This window comes from Malaclemys terrapin, chromosome 1 (assembly GCF_027887155.1).
Source record: "Malaclemys terrapin pileata isolate rMalTer1 chromosome 1, rMalTer1.hap1, whole genome shotgun sequence".
Lineage (NCBI taxonomy): Eukaryota > Metazoa > Chordata > Testudines > Emydidae > Malaclemys > Malaclemys terrapin.
In genome coordinates this window covers 284,609,893-284,627,261 of record NC_071505.1, presented here as the reverse complement: position 1 = coordinate 284,627,261, position 17,369 = coordinate 284,609,893, and the positions used below count along the sequence as shown (strand labels likewise).

The window sequence follows — 17,369 nt, the reverse complement described above, 5'->3', positions numbered from 1 at the left end:
TCTTCCATCAAATGCAAAAGAAATGCAGTTGCTCTGCAGTTTTGGCTGACCTGGTTATTCTTAGTCAACCCAAAAAACTGCTAACATTACATCAGCTATATAGTCATTCAGATGAATGATCTCCTTTAAGAAATAGTTGTTTGGAATATGGTGACACTCCTACCACTACCCTAAGACATATGGTCAGTAACAGAGGTTATCTGAGATCATGGACTTAGCTGTCAATTCCCAGTGAATGTTACTGTGTTCTGAAACCACTTTTAATTTTCTACTGAAATATTTCAGTGGTATCTACAAATACAAAAATAAAAGGAAACAAAATGGAATTTGTCAAAATATTTTTGAATTGTATGTTAAATTATATATTTTCTTTAAAAGTTATGTGATGCAGGGAGAAAGAAGTTTAAAGGAAGTGAATGTTTTATTTTCTGGCAGAAGTAAAATAATTTTTTCTCTTTTCACACATGTCTAGTGTGTGATTATCAGTTTCTAATTACATCATAAAACATCATGTTCTTGCTTGTTGAGACTATCAAAGTTTAAAACATTGTACTTTGTTTGCTTTAAGCCCTGCGATCGCTGCAAAAAATCGATGACCATCAGCGATCCGCATAACAGTTGTTTATAAGCGACAAGTACCGTATCTGCAAGTCCTTCAAGCCTTGGACTAAGAAGGAGTGAGACATATGTCTCAAAGTGCTCTTGATGGAGTCAGGTCTAACTCTGGCACCGGAGCAGTCAAGGTCCAACTCTGCCCTGAGCACCGCAGCATTGGTGTGACGCTCTCCACCGGCACCGTTGATGGACTGACGCCAATCCCCCTCTCTGGCACCTGCCAAGTGGCAAAAAAAGACGGGAGAGGAAGATCTCCTACATCCCTCAAGGGGAAGGAGAAGGGAGGAAATGAGCCAAAACCTGAGAAGGGTGGCTCAGTACCTCTGGCCGGGAGTCAGGCCCCAGCTCAGGTCGAGTGGTCTAGCCCACCCCGACCCATGCCTGCCAGTGTGAACTGTGAGCGGGCCTTCATCAGTTTGAGGTCCCGTCAATGTCTGAGGCCCTGCAGGCAGCGCAGGATATCCTGGAACTACTGGTGCCATCCACACCGGCTATGGTGATATCCCGGTCCAAGGGTAAACCCACCTTGGGACCTTTTCATAAGTCCCCATCTCAGCGGCACCACTCCCCATTGCAGGGAATGTCCCATCAGCACTCGCCAGCATGGAGCCACCAGGCCTCGAAGGCAGGGAGGCAGGCTCGGCAAAGCTCTTGTTGGTCTCCAGACTCAGGGAACTGCCCTCAGGGCTTGAGGTGCACCTTGCCAGTGACCTGGCACAGGTCTATAGAGGTGCACCCTTCCTGACATCAACAGCTCCGAGACTGTCCCAGCACTTCACCCATGGCTCAGCACTGGTCGCGGTCTCGAGACTGTCGATCCCAGGAGTGGAGTCACTGCTCGTCGGTTCGTCGGTACACGCCACTGTGACACGCATCCCCTCGGTTGGGAAGAAGGTTTTCTCAGCAAGTGTCCCGCTCCAGTTTCTGGTAACTGTCAAGCAGCATGAGGCGCAGAATGCTGTTGTCAGTCTGCCGAATGCTGCTGGTCTCTGAGGACCTGCAGAAGGGACTCATCCCGAGTGGAGAGCTCCCCATCGAGGCGCAGCAATTGGCACCGCAGTGAATGGGATCGCCTATCCACCCGCTCGTGGTCGCCTGAGCGCAACCACTCGTCCTTGAGGTCTGGCACAGGGCAGGAGTCGTTGCCGGTGGGCCAAGCCCTTGCACTGGTGGTACCCTCTATGTCAGCGGTACTGCCAACTACTCCATGGCCCCAGGGCCTGTAGCTGGCTGCTTGGTACCCATGGAACCCATGGGGCTTTACCCAGCCTTCACAGGGGCTCAGGTCATGGCAGGGGCTTTGGTGTCCTGCCCCTCCCCCGGAGGCAGACATCCCTGAAGGGAGACCCCCTCAGGTTCATGCAGACCCCGGGGAACAGCCAATTGGACCACCAATGGACATGGCAGACCCCATGGCATTGGCTTCTTTCTCATCTTTGCATGATGAGGGGATTGCGGGTCCACCTTAATGAGCGGGAGAGGCAAGGCCAACCGGGAGCTACACCTAAAAATAAGGACTCAAAGAGGCTGGATTTGTTCAGACGCAAGGTGGTGAGAGTGTTAATGGACAATACGGCCTTGATGTTCTACATTAACAGGCAAGGGGGAGCACACTTGTTGGCTCTCTGTCAAGAGGCTTTCCATTTGTGGAATTTCTGCATCAAGTACACAATCCACCTGGAGGCCTGTCACCTCCCTGGGTTCAGGAACACGCTGGCAGATTGCCTCAGAAGGTCCTTTTTTTTTTTTTTCACCACGAGTGGTCACTCCAGCTGGAGGTAGCTCAATCGCTCTTCCAGAGGTGGGGAACTCCCCAGGTGGACCTATTCACCACCAGACAGAATAGGAAATGCCATTGGTTGTGTTCCCTGCAGGGTTTGGGCAAGGACTCTCTCTCCGACGCCTTCCTACTATCGTGGTCCGGGGGTCTGATATACGCGTTCCTGCCGATCCCGCTCATTAGCAGAGTCCTGTCAAAGATTGAGACAAGGCCCAAGTCATCATGATTGCTCTGGCGTGGCTGTGCCAACATTAGTTCGGCATGCTGATGGACTTGGCGGCAACCCTTCCTGCCCCCTTCCCAACTGACCAGATCTGATTTCACAAAATCATGGGTGCCTCCTACACCTCAACCTCACCTCCCTCCACCTCACGGAGTGGATGCTGCGTGGTTGAACCTGGAGAAGCGGGCCTGCTCTAACGAGATCTAGTAAGTCTTCCTGGAAAGCAGGAAGCCTTCCACCAGAGCACCCTACCTGGCCAAATGGATGAAGTTCTCCCACTGGGCCTCTGAGCGTAGCATCTCTCCATCACGCTCCTCTTTACCATCTATCTTAGATTACCTGCTTCATCTTAAGAAACAGAGGCTGGCCTTCTCTTCCATCATCCTGCACCTTGTGGCCATCTCTGCTTTCCACCCTCCAATCCAAGGTCAGATGGTGTTCTCGCATGATATGTCAATCAGATTCCTGAGAGGCCTCGAGAGGCTCTTTGCGCTGGTCCGGGGTCCTGTCCCACAGTGGGACCTTAACTTGGTTCTTTCTATGCTCATGGGCCCATCCTTTGAGCTTATGGTTTCCTGCTCCCTTTCCGACTTATCATGGAAGGTCACTTTCTTTGTGGTGATAACATCGGTGAGATGAGCATCGGAGATTAAAGCCCTGACATCGGAGCTGCCATACACGGTGTTCTACAAGGACAAAGTTCAACTGCGACCCATCCAGCCTTTCTGACGAAAATGATGTCTTCCTTCCATGTCGACCATGACATCTTCCTCCCAGTGTTTTGTCACAAGCCGCACATCATTAGTGAGAGGAAGGCAGCTGCACGTCCTGGAGGCTAGATGTGCCTTGGTGTTTTACCTGGAGTGTACCAAGCCCTTCCGCAGGTCAACCCAGCTCTTCATCATGACAACAGACAGGATGAAGGGCCTTCCAGTGTCCTCGCAGAGGATTTCCAATTGGATCATCTCCTGCATCCGGACCTGTTACAAGCTGGCACAGGTCCCACTGCCGCTGATCGTGAGGGCCTGTTCGACCAGAGCCCAGGTGTCCTCGGCTGCCTTCCTGGTGCATATTCCCATCCAGGACATTTCCAGGCCCCGACATGGTCTTCGGTTCACACATTCATGGTGCATTACACCATCACTCAGCAGGCCAGAGATGATGCTAGGTTTGGCAGAGCTGTGTTGCAATCTACACATCCATGAATTCCTACCTGCCGCCATTGGTACTGCTTGGGAGTCACCTAATATGGAATGGACATGAGCAAGCACTCGAAGAAGAAAAGACGGTTACCTGTTCCGTAACTGGTGTTCTTTGAGCTGTGTTGCTCGTGTCCATTCCATGACCCACCCTCCTCCCCCACTGTCAGAGTTTCCGGCAAGAAGGAACTGAGGGTGGGGTAGCCGGTGGCACCCCTTATACTGCAGCATGTGTACACCACTCCAGAGGGCACCAGAGCTGGTCCCCTATGGATACTACTGAGGGAAAAACTTCCAGCACTGGTGCATGTGGCAAGCACACACACCTAATATGGAATGGATATGAGCAACACATCTCAAAGAACACCAGTTACAGAACAGGTAATTCTTTTCTCTCAGGCTTTGATTTTACACAAAGTCTGGACATTGCTCTTTGCCTATGGAGAGAATTAATGATGTGTTGTCTCACTCTTTAATAAGTTGTGACTTTCTGAGAAATACCTAGATGTGGTCTACACTTCCGACCTATATCAATATAACTACATCACTCAGGGATGTGAAAAATCCACATCTCTGAGCGATGTAGTTATACCAACCCACTTCCGTGTTTAGACAGCAGAAGAGCTTCACCGCCAACATAGCTACCACCTCTCATTGGGGCGGAGGGGGAGATTAACTACGCTGATGGGAGAGCTCTCTCCCATCAGCTTAGAGAGTCTTCATTAAAGTGCTTGGTGGTGCAGTTGAGCAGATGCAGTGTTTTAAGTAAATTAAATCCAAAGTATATTGTTTCCAAAATTTATTGTGAGTCCAGTTTAATATCTCATAGATACTTGAACTGTTTGTAATGGGACAAAATAATTTGTTTAAGGGCAGGTGGGCTCTGTTTGGTATATCACCGATAACCTAAACAGTTTAGAATAGGGGAAAATAAGCAATTTAAACTAAATTCTATGAAATTGAAGAAAATATTTCAATAGTTACTTTGAGGGAGCCATTTAAGAAGTTGTCTTGAGGCAGGCCAGTTATGAATATTAAAGTTCTTAAATCCAATTAAACACCACTGTTTCTCTGTTTGTCAATATTTAACTCTTGTCTTCTTCACAGGAATACATTGTTTATCCGTTTGGTGATTAACAGGAGAAAAGTTAGTATCTTAAATTACAACAGCATTTCCATATCCCAACAAAATTATTACACTAATTTTAAAATCTAATCCTTTGGCAGTGTCTTAATTAACTTCCCCTCACCAATCCATGGTGAAGTCTTGGAGGCTTTCCTGGGGCTACTCTCTTCTTGCGTCTTGTCCATTTTTAGCTGTCTGCGGCAGCTTTTTTTCGAAGATGGCCAGAATAAATTGATAACCAACATCTGTGTTTGAGCATGGTATCAGGGAGCATCTGAGATAGGTATTCCAGAGGGCTTTTTTTTTTTAAATACTCTTCTTCCTATTTTCACAAAATGAGAGGACAACCTATTTCTTTCAAGAGTGTTTGGATTCCAGGATGGTTGAAATTATTCTCTCATTGACTCCATTCCTTGGGGGTTGGCTTAAGTGACACCGTCCGCTCCTGAATATGTACTCTGCCAGTGCTGACCTGAATTTATGGGCTAGTTTATTATGGCTCGCCACTGATCTGATCAGAAGATAGTTTAGGTTCTTGTCCCAATTCAGGCTACAGGGTTAGAGAACACAGAGTTCAGTATTGTGAGAGGACTCTTGAGGTGTATGGCAAGGACACTTAAACTCAGGAGAATACCAAATTGTTAAGATCTTTATTAAAATGAATACATGCTACAAAACACAGAGTCACAAAGGAGAAATACAATTCTGTGACCCCTGATGGTAACATCTCTATTCTAAAAGGCTACTTAAACTAGCATACTCGCATTCTTCCCTGAAGACCTGGTAGTAGGAAACAGAGGACCAGCCTCGTCTCTGACATGCCTGATGAATTCGATGGTCCAGGCTTCCCAAGTTGGTAGGATTGGGTTTGAGTGTTGAGTAGCTAAGATGTAGTGCAAAGCTGAGCTGATAGCTTGACAGAAGATAGGCAAAAGCACCCCCTGGCATGGTTGTATACCTGCTTATAGGGTCCCCAGTACTGCCCACTGTTGGAATCTAGGCCCTACCTACCATGCCCAAATCTTATTTTCTCACCCAAGTAAATCTTCGGGTACACTTACTCTATAGGTTAACATGTTATGAGATGTATTCATATGTATTAATCAATTTGCTCATTCCTGAAACCTTTACCGTTGGCTTAACTCATGACTTTCATGTTCTGCGGTGTGCCCTGCGGTTATCGGTAACCGGTAGGCCATTTACTTATGCCAAAGATTACAAACACTCATACTGACTTGCTCTAGCTAATCATACAGGATACAGGCCTGTAGGTTGCTTGCATTACAGCCAACTATTATGAATAACCATGAATAACTCTTATGAATACAATTAACTGGAATTCAACATAAACAAACCCTAAGAAAATAATATGATTCACTAATAGTATATGAGAACAAAATAATATGAATCAGACCAATGAAGAAAATAAATTATGTAATATAGCACCAGTCTACCTCATGAATGTGCAACCCTCTTCTAATTTCCTTTATTCTTCTTGTGGCAGGAAAGCATCAGATAACGTTTAAAGTTAGTTTTAACTCTTTTAATTCAGTCCATTTTCTGAGATAGTCCTTTTATTTTATTAGAGTTCAACAGGAAATGAAATTCTGTTTTTAAGAAATCTAGTATTCTTTATAGTAGAAAATCTTTTATTTCTGTAGTATTTTTTTTTAAAAATTCAATAATTCTTGAAGAGTCTTTAGCTTAAATAGTTAAGGGAGTTGGTTCTTTATAACATTTTTGGAGAGAAAACACTTCTTCTGTTTCTAAGGTAGGAGAGGTAGTTGCTTGAACAATGCTCATAATTAATTAATTCCCCATTAATGTACGTATTCCATACTTAAATGGCTTCTTACAATATTACTTAGTTTAGCAAGATCATTAAATTCCACATTGGTGCATAAAGCATTTTACTATTTGGATAGAAATGATATTAGGAATATTATGTTAGGAGCTTAGCATTTAGCTAACATATCTGTAAGTATGCATTTCACAAAGATGTTTGCCATTTCAGCATTTAAGAAATCAACAAAGGGTTTAAAACATTTCCAACTACACTTGTTTTCACACAAGCAGAGATTTTTCTTGCAAAAGGTGGGAGTTGACGGAGGCCCACCTTACCCCTTGACTTTTATAGTTTGATAAGCATCTTCAGTATTACTTCTTTTTGAAATCCTTTTGACCAAATTGCATTAACAGTTGCAGGTTTTGGAATTAAAATGCCTATCAAGTATTCTGTACAAAGCATCAATCACAATAACTAAACTTTTATGACCTTTGGATGGGCTAGCATTTACTTCATTGCTCTTCTCCTAGTGCCTAAAAAACAACTTCATAGAAAGGCATATGGAGACCCAGAATTCAGTCATCGAGGATTTTCAGCAAGGATCAACCTCCGCTCAATCAAGTCCAAATAGAACAAAAGGAATGAACTTAATTCCTAAGTACCAACTGTTTAATATCTTATAATGATAAAGAAACATAATAATTTAATTTCTGCTACATAACAAGGCTACCATATAATCCACATACATTATCTTCACAGTTACACAAGAACATAAATAAAAAACCCAAATGAAATCTAAATAGGCCAGTCCCCACAGAAACACAGCAAGAAGAAACTCAAAGTCCCCAAAAGCTTAAATTGAGTTCACCTGAGTCTCAATTACAGTCTTTGATCAACAAAATCTATACAGTCTGCTTAGCCAAAAGCACTGCAACAACATCTTCCCTCCACTTGCTGTAGAAATCTCTAGCTGGAATCCATGCAGACTCTTCCTCCACCTCTGCTGAAATCACTCTGTTAGCTAGTCAGCTAATTAATTAATCAACCACTCAGATTAAGTATATAGATTTAAAAAACCCTGTTACAAGAAAAATACGACCTGAAAATAGCAAATTATAAATGACTCATTCGACATCATTACATTTAAATTGGAAAAAAGGTTGGTGAATCATACCAGTTGAGAGAATTTAACTAAAATCAAATAACATTGCAAGTATACAATTAAAATAAAATATATTAGTTTTCTCTCCCAATTTTCCCTTTCCATAGTTAACACTGCGAGGGTTTCCCTGTTGGAGTATTAACAATATCATTAAGCTGCTGCAAAATTTTTCAGAGTTAGGGGAAAACAGCCTGCTCTCTGCTCCTGTGGCCCAGCTTCTCCCAAGGTTAACAAATATGAGTTTCCTGACCCCAGGCTAATCACAACATTTTCCACAGCATACACAAGTCTATGTACCTTTCATCTTCAATTTACTTGACTGAAGTCAGATATAGGGTAGAAGGTACTGACCTTCATTTTTACACTCGAGAAAAGTTAAGGTTAGTTAATGTTTCACATCCTCAACAGCCTCATTTCCTATTCTAGACAGAGGTAAAATGTGTCATCGTTATCGTTCCGAATACATTTTCAAAATAAGGTAAAATTTTATAAATGAATTGGTGCATTTCGTTTGTCAGGGCGGAATAGAAAAATGTAATTTAAAAAAATTGTCTCCCTGCTTCAATTCAATCCAATTAACACCTAAATGTAGGTTTTTGTATTATCTGACAACATTTATGATTTGGAGCGGGGACAGGTACAAAGAATACCACCCTTCTCCCCACAATAACAACCAGACTTCCTGATTGCAACATTTCTGTGAATCAAAAAATATTTTTTTCTTATTTGGACTTAAATACTCCAGTGCAGCATTTGCACCAAAAGCATTGCAGCATGGTGCTAATACATGAAAACCAAAAAGTGAAACTGCCTACAAACAAAAGTGAAATTGATGGCGTGATCTATTTTTATTTTCCTAAATGAGTGAAATGCAAAAGGTAATTCAGCATTATTGGTAAAAATTAAACTGGATATACTCAAAGCTTTAACACTGTACATTGACATTGCTAGGATAGGTAAGGAATTTTTTTTATTTTGTTAATGTCTCTTTAATTATTTACTTTACTATACTTACTTTCATCTGTTACACTGAACCAAAATATATATAAACATATATATGTATATATATATTTCCCTCCAGTTCATATCCATTGCGTGTTATTCAAGATTCTAAGAGGTCAATTAATCTTTTGTAAATCTTAGTCTGCAGTTACAAAATAGCAACTTCCCTTTATTTTTTGTGGCAAATGAAATACACAGATATGTTTCCAATTGCTTAATTTATATTCAGAAAATTAGAAATAACATCTTTATACATTGCAAAACACCATTCCCTTAATAAAATTGATTTTATTAAATAGCACTGGCTGGTATTTCCTACTCAACAAGTTCCTGCTGATTCCTTTAAAAAGGGAGTACGTTTTTTTTCCATGTATTCTTCTTAAGGTCACAGATGTATAGAGGCCTAAAGGAGTAAAATAATTGACTGACAGTTTAAAAGGGAAATGCCAGTTGACTTCCTTAAAACTACTTGGCAGAAGATAAAAGCCTTCTGGCATGTAATTAATTTTGAAATGGAAATTTTTCCAAACCATTTTTCCAAACTTCCAGTTATAATAATAATAACCAGGCTGATGTGTCTGTTTGTGTGACAGAACAGCATGTCATCTCTATAAAGTGCCAAATTTAGTTTTGTGTTTTTGCTATCCTATGGAAATCTATTGCTTTCCGGAGAGCTTTAGTTAGTGGTTCACTGGAGAGGGCAAAAAGCAGTGGAAACAAGGGACATCCCTGTCTGCCACCTCTACGTAAAAAGAAAACCTTTGACCAGCATCCATTAGTTTTTCTGTTAAGGGATGCATAGAATCCTTGCACCTATTTTGTGACCAATTTACATAGTCCAAATTTATTGAGACACTATAACCTTTATGCAGATTTAACCCTATCTCAAAATTCTTCGACACTAAATGACGAGGCAGGTAGACTTCACTTATAATCTATATTTTTTTCTGTATATAACTGATGATGTCAAACATTGCACAATAAATTAATTAATACCCTCTTGCTAGGTCCAGGCTATGAAGTAGATTTAGTCCAATAGATGTTACTTCACTAATATATGTTTGTCCCCCTGTAATTAAATGCGGTTGTAAGACTTATAGTTTTAGATTTTAATTCTCTCAATGTAATGGTATAGGGCATTTTTATAAGGGCCCCTTGTGGGTCACAGAAAATATACATAGAAAAGAAGAGCCAGTTTGTATTTTCTGTATTGAACTGAACCCTAATTCTAACAAATCCAGATTGTCAAGTTTTAGTAGCAGTGGATCTTCATGTACTGTTAAAGGATCTAATTATCCCATAGGCAAAGTGGAGTGGGAATCCAAATAATCTTTTAAAATTATGCTCATTTTTTTGATACTGTGATAAAAACAATAACATTTTTATCTGTTTGTACAACCCCCTGTTCTGCTACTCAATAGCACTTATGTTAGAAACACATTGTTCTCCAATATGTTAGGCCAGGGGTTGGCAACCTCTGGCACGCGGCTCACCAGGGTAATCACCCTAGTGGGCTGGGCCAGTTGTTTACCTGCCGCATCCGCAGATTTGGCCGATCACGGCTCCCACTGGCCGCAGTTCGCTGCTCCAGGCCAATGGGGGCTGCGGGAAGTGGCGCGGGCCAAGGGATGTGCTTACCCTGGCAAGCCGCGTGCCAGAGGTTGCCGACCCCTGTGTTAGGCCAATATTTTCCCAACTTTGTTACCTTGCTTCTAAAGTTTGTGAGGTGTGAAAGAAGGTTGTTACATGAGTTCCCCCAAGAACTTAATTTTGGACGTATTTAGCTGTGTCAAGTTCTAAGCATGCTGCCAAAACCATTCTACTAAAAGATTTTATTTTCTGCATCACTGTTATGCTATTCTGAATCTTCTTGCTCCTCTGTGGGATGGAGGGTAATTGCACACCTCAGAAATGAAGTGTCTGTCTTTTAAACGAACGTTATCTTATAGACAGGCAATTATCGTTACAGATAATTTGAATTTTAAATTATTAAAAATTCCTTCTTGACCTTAAAATCGATCTTGATTTTAAAAAAATTAATGGAAGCATTATCTGAAATAGTAATAGTAACTATTCCTTTAAATTGAAATCAGTAACGGGGGGGGAACACTTGAAGCAAGGGGAGGGATAGCTCAGTGTTGTGAGTTCAATCCTTGAGGGGACCACTTAGGGATCTGGAGCAAAAATCAGTACTTGGTCCTGCTAGTGAAAGCAGGGGGCTGGACTCGATGACCTTTTGGGGTCCCTTCCAGTTCTATGAGATGGGTATATCTCCATATATTTATTTATTTATAGTTTGTGGAATTATATATAATAGTGTTCCCCGGGGTCAAATGAATGTCCACAGTGTCACAATTCCTCCTCTCTTATTCCCCTACTTGGAAGTAAGCTTTATCAGCCCCATAATGATAGCACATTATTTATACCTACACATCAACTCATCCATATTGAGAGGGCAGAGTCAAGACTGTCTTCTCTTTCTCCCCGCCTTCCCATGCCCTGCTCAGTTGTGTGGTAGAGAGCATGGTGGCCCCACAGCAGCTGCTCTCCCCACCTGGCACAGACTAGTGGTATGGGTTCCCATCTGAAGGAAATAATGGGGTGCGTTACTCCTTTCCATGGGTATTAAAGGTGGTTCAAGATTGAGCCCTTGCATTTTTATAGCCATGAGCATTCTCTAAACTTTAAACAATTTGGAATTTATTTATTTAGATGTGGGACATATTCAGATGGCTGGAAAAAGACACAGATTATACTTCTTTTAAATATAGACCCAAAGTGTAATTTTTTTATTACATGACATCCAGAACTGTGTGCTTAATATTTTTGGAGTTTTATAATAATATCCTGAAATAATTTTTATAATTACGTTTGTGTGTTTATGCCCACATATATATCTGTTCTACCTGATGCTGCATCATGCATCTCGGTCATCTATTAAATGGACTTGTCTGTTTTTTTTTACTTCCTCTCAAATTTTTTGGCTCTTAAAAATATGAATCCCTTCAAATGAAAGCAAGGGTCTGCCAAGATCCAAATGTAGTGTAGGAAGTTACAGGGCAGATCTGTGTGAGAGATACTTACACCATGCGCATGCCCTGCAACATCCCAGCTGTTCTGCTGCTGGTTACTTTGCTGTTCATGGGTTGTTAATTATAAGAAGTTATATGGTGGCTTTTCAGCAGAATTGCATTATTCAAATCTAGCATGTGGTATGCTACTGATTCTTTATTGTACATTTCTTACTTTGGATAATAAACCTTCTATATTTGTTAGTATGTACTTAAATGCCTTGCTTGCTTGTGGCCTTAAACTGAAACCCCACCAAAATAATTTCATAATTGGCAGAAAGTTTTCAGAAAATGACAAAACAACAACAGTGTTTCCAGATACTTAAAAATGTAAATCCACAGCAAGTAAACTCAAAAAACAACTGTTTTATAAATTTAAAACGTTAAATTTATAGTAATTACATCAGATACTGTTATGTAAGATACGAACAGACTATACAATAAATTAAGTCTTCTTTTTCAGAATGACTACTTTAAAAATTATTTTGAAAATTCACCATTATAGAATTTCTGCCCATCCCTAAAACAGATACAGGAGTTGAATATAAAAATCTCCTCCAGGTTTTTATGCAGACATAAATATATGCCTCTGATGTGCCTCAAGGCAAACTGGTCTGTTTAATAGCTGACTGTCATCAGTTTAATAGGAAGTGTCCTCAAATCATGGGAAATTGTTACCAATATGCACTCCAAATGCTCTTCAAAAACGTATTATATCCAGATTTAGTTTAATCTATCACTTACTTCGAGTGACAGTTTATACACTAAGTAATATATTACTTTTCACATCAAAATAAATTGTAAATATAATGTTTTCATTTATGGAATATGAAAAATGACTGTCATTATACCAGAGTGGAGAAAAATCTATTATTGTTTTAAGAAACAAACAAAAAAGGATTTTTTTCATTTTAATGTGATTTTTTTAATTGTTTAAATTATAATATGAGATTTTCTTTTTAAAAATAAAACTTTTTAAAATGAAATCTCAATTTAATATACAATGTGTGTGATTGGAGTCCCAGAGGAGCCTACTGAGTTCACTCAATTAGGGTGAACTGCAAAGAATGGGCCAGACAATCCCCAAAGCTGGTGGCTATTCCAATACGTAGATTTACCAAACCAGCACAAAACAACTTCTGTAATACCTTTATGGCTACCTAGAAGCCAACAACACAGTTCCCTTAAAGTAACCAAGCCTCAGGCCCCCACCCAGACACCCAAATCAAATATGATGAGGATTAGTGAAAATCTTATTCATCATATAAGAAAGTTCTACCAATCCCAACGGATCTGACACATTACCTCCCAGGCTAATGAATATTCTAGAGCTTACCCAAATACACACATACAGCCAATTCTTATTACCTAAACTAAAATTTATTAAAAAAGAAAAGAGAGTGTTGGTTAAAAGATCAGTATACATGCAGACATGAGTACAATATCGGGGTTTAGATTCATAGCAGAGATTGTGAGCTTTGTAGTTGCAAGGAGTTCATTCAGAATTGGTCCATAGGTTATAGTCCAAATTATATTCAGGGTGGTCCAGTTAGAACTGGGATCTCAATCTTGTGGTTCAAGCAGATCTAAGATGACAGGATCAGGACCCAAGGGTCTTTTATACAGTTTTCTAGCAGCCACTTGACCATACAGTCATGAGGGGAACAATAGGCTTTTGATGTAACCTTCTGTTTCCTAAACCTCACCGGTAATTAACTACATGGATTAACATAAATAATTTATCCATTAAGGAGTTTATCACAAACTTTAAAGAGACACATAGACAATGACATTATTGCACCCAAGATTCATCTAAATGTTAATATCCCCCTATGATCTCTGAATCAATAGCTATAGTGACAGACAGGAACTGTCTGTTTACATGGCAAACATTTAACCAGCTATAATTAAACACATACAATTAATATCACCAATTCTCTAACAATACAGGTTTGCACTTCGAAGTTCTAGCCTGTCTAGCAGAGAATGGCCCTAATTAGCATGCACATACTTTCTAACATGTCTTTAATGTTTGGCTTTGGGTCATTTAGCCTGCATGATGCTTAACACTTTCTGGCCATGTGTTACGTTTTGTATAAGGTTTGTTGCAATTATATAACAGTGGTAGCAACAAAGGTTTGCATGGTTATATTTTAATTAGACAATGTCACAATGTGTTAAGGCCTAAACTACTTCTTATCTCTTAAAATATGTAAATAAAAAATATGCTGACTCCATAAGCCTGTATCAAAAACTTTGAATTAAAGACTGCTTTTCTATATAAATAATTGGGGAAACACCTGACTTTTCAGGTCAAGTTTTATAAATATGGCACAGTAGGTCGGCCTAAATAATTCAGGAGGCGGTCTCATTTTCAAGAGACTTACGTGTGACTAGAAACTTAAGCTCCAGTCACTTTCAGTTAGGCATATTTGAAAATTTTCGCAGGCTGACCTGAAATACTCAGTTAATTCACTGACTATAGTTAATCCCTCATTTAATAAATCATTTTGTTGTAATTGTGAAACATGTTTTGATAAAAGAAGTTTTTGTATCCAAAACCTTTTAAGATTGTTTTGTTTAATACAAATAAATCTTATACGCTGCTTTGTGTGTTTAATTAAATTCCAGTTACCATTCTAATGAAGCTTAATACAAATCATGTGCAAAAACTTAATTATCTAGTAAATAAGGAATATATCATTCAGCATTTTCTAACATACTAAAAATGTTTGCAGTGTTGTTGTAGCTGTATTAGTCCAAGGACATAAGAGAGACAAGGTGGGTGAGATGAAATATTTTATTGGACCAGCTTCTCTTGGCAAAAGAGACAAGCTTTTGAGCTACACGGAGCTGAAGAAGAACTCTGTGTAGTTCAAAAGCTTGTCTCTTTCACCAGCAGAAGTTCATACTAAAAATATACAGTTAATAAGAACCTGAAAATATTAAGTTATATAATTGCTTAAATAAATGTATATCATTCTAGTGTACCCTCCTAGGTAGCAAAAAGATGCACCAAATCTAGTGTAAATGCTCTATTTAGTTACAAATCAACATGTTTAATGATTATATCAGCTAGTGAGAATGCACCTTTCTTTAGAGAATAACTAAAGTACAAATGGAAAAGTTGATTACAATTAATTATTTAAATTTAGGCCTTCCACTTGGTGATTTAAATCATTAATTAAATCACTGATTTAAATAGGCTTGATTTAAATCAATGTACCCCACATTAAGCCCTTGATAACCCCTAAAGGAATTGCAAGTATTCTGGACCGCTTGTGTATGTCTACACTGCAGTTAGACACCCAGGGCTGGCGTGTGTCAGCTGACTCAGGCTCACGGGGCTCAGACTGCAGGTTAAACTCCACTATAGACATCCAGGCTTGGGCTGCAGCCTCAGCTCTAGGACCCTGCAAGGTGGGAGGGTCTCAGAACTCAGCATAGGCACCAGGTTCCACTGACACCTATGGCTACATGGTACAATGTGTTAACTTGAGACCGAATTCTAACTTGAGGTACACAGCTGCAACTCCCGTTAACTTTGGGAGAGTTGCAAATGAGTATATTGAGGACAGAATTTGCCTTTACTTTACAATTATTCTGTACTGCTGTATCTCAAAATGAACAGTGTGAATAGCTCTATTAAACTTGAAAAGACTACTTGAGAAGGAAGAATGGTCTCAAAACTTGCTAAAAAGTGCTGCTAATAAAGATGCTTTATACCCTTTTCATAAGACTAAGTAAAAAAAGTTGACAGAGGTTTTCAAGAACCCAGTTCCCAGTGAAAGTCCTGTTTTTCGTAAATAGTTTTATTGGACTAAGTGACGTACATCTGACTATAAAATAACATAAGCAGTGGTTCCAAATTTTTATACTCCGTTTGCTCCTTTTGATCATTTTCTGCAGGGACATGTGCAATGAATTGTGATTAATATCACTAAATAATTGGCCAGAAAAAAACAGGTTACCCTGAAGGATAATACATTTACTTACACAATGTGTTTTTGTAGTGTTCTGTGTAATTTGACTTACAATTATAATTCTCAACTGTTAGCTGCTAGTACTTGGTATAGACTTGATTCAGCAAGGTAATAAGGATGTGTTAACTTTAAACACATGAGTAGTCCCACTGAAGTCAGTGGGGCCACTGATATGCTTACTTCCCTTGCTGACTCAAGGTCTATTTTGGCACTTCTCTGGTAATGTCATTTATTTTTATTTTTTTTATTTGTATGGCTCTTTCCTTATTTGTACATGTCTGTTTATAAATATTTTTTCTCACATAATTTCATTGCTATTTTCCAATTTATTCTGTTCTATGTAATTTTGGAATAACATTTAAGAATATTTTTGCAAATGTAAAGCCAACATGAAAGATTGCTATTAAAAACATACTGAAAGTATGGAATGCACCTTATTTTCAAATGTTTTCCAGCAAAAGTGACCCAGGAATGGTATTGCTGTCTTGTTGGAATCTTCCTGCCATGTTTGTGAATTGGGGGTAGGGAACAGACAAGATTAAATATTGAAAAGATGGCATAAGCAGATAAAAGCTTTAGTATTACCTCGTAGTCTCTGAGGCTTGTAAACTTTCTAGTTAGCTCACTGACTTTTTCATAAGAAGGTCTCCCTGGTACATCCCATTTAAAGGTTTAGCTACTATCCATTTTTCATATACTGTACCTGTGCCCATTTGCTGCCAAATAGAAGAGGTTAAGAGAAGATGGTGTCCCTAGCCTCTGTTTGCCGAAAGCTGGGAATGAGTGATAGGGAATGGATCACTTGATGATTACCTGTTGTGTTCATTCCCTCTAGAGCACCTGACATTGGCCACTGTCGGAAGACAGGATACTGGGCTAGATGGACCTTTGGTCTGACCCAGTATGGTCATTCTTATGTTCTCAAACTCACCTTGTTGTATCTAGAGTATGTCTGAGATCATCTACATCATGCTCTGAATTTGGAAGCCTTAATTTCAATTAGAAATCTTCTGTTTTTTTTTCTTTGAGTTCTCCCCTTCCTTTTCTCCATGCTGGAAGCTTTATCCCCCCCCCCCCCCTTTAAAGTGGCAGTTGTTCAAGCAAGTTGCCTTTGGGGAAAAATGAGTAGCTTCCTGCAGATCTCTTACCCACACTTTCATGTGAGTAGGTGTTTTGATGGAAGTACCACAGAGTATGATACATATTTCCCCGTGGCTTTGGGAATGATAATCTCAAGTTCAAACCTAGTTCTGTCCCTGTTAAACATGGTGTACTATTCCATTGCCACACTACATGTGTGAACGCCACTTGTTTTTCTAAACTAATCATAGAACTGCTGTATCTTTCGGTGTCTGACATGTTATTTCTTAAAACTCATTCTTTGTATGTGAAGTAAATTGTTTGTGCCACAAATTAATTGTG

At 39.8% G+C, this 17,369-nt stretch overlaps 1 protein-coding gene across 2 annotated transcripts in view; it reads left to right on the top strand.

Annotated features, from left to right (window-relative positions):
• The window catches only part of TDRD3 (tudor domain containing 3), a 273,694-nt gene that overhangs the window by 207,815 nt on the left and 48,510 nt on the right, over window positions 1–17,369 (top strand). The window lies entirely within an intron of this gene.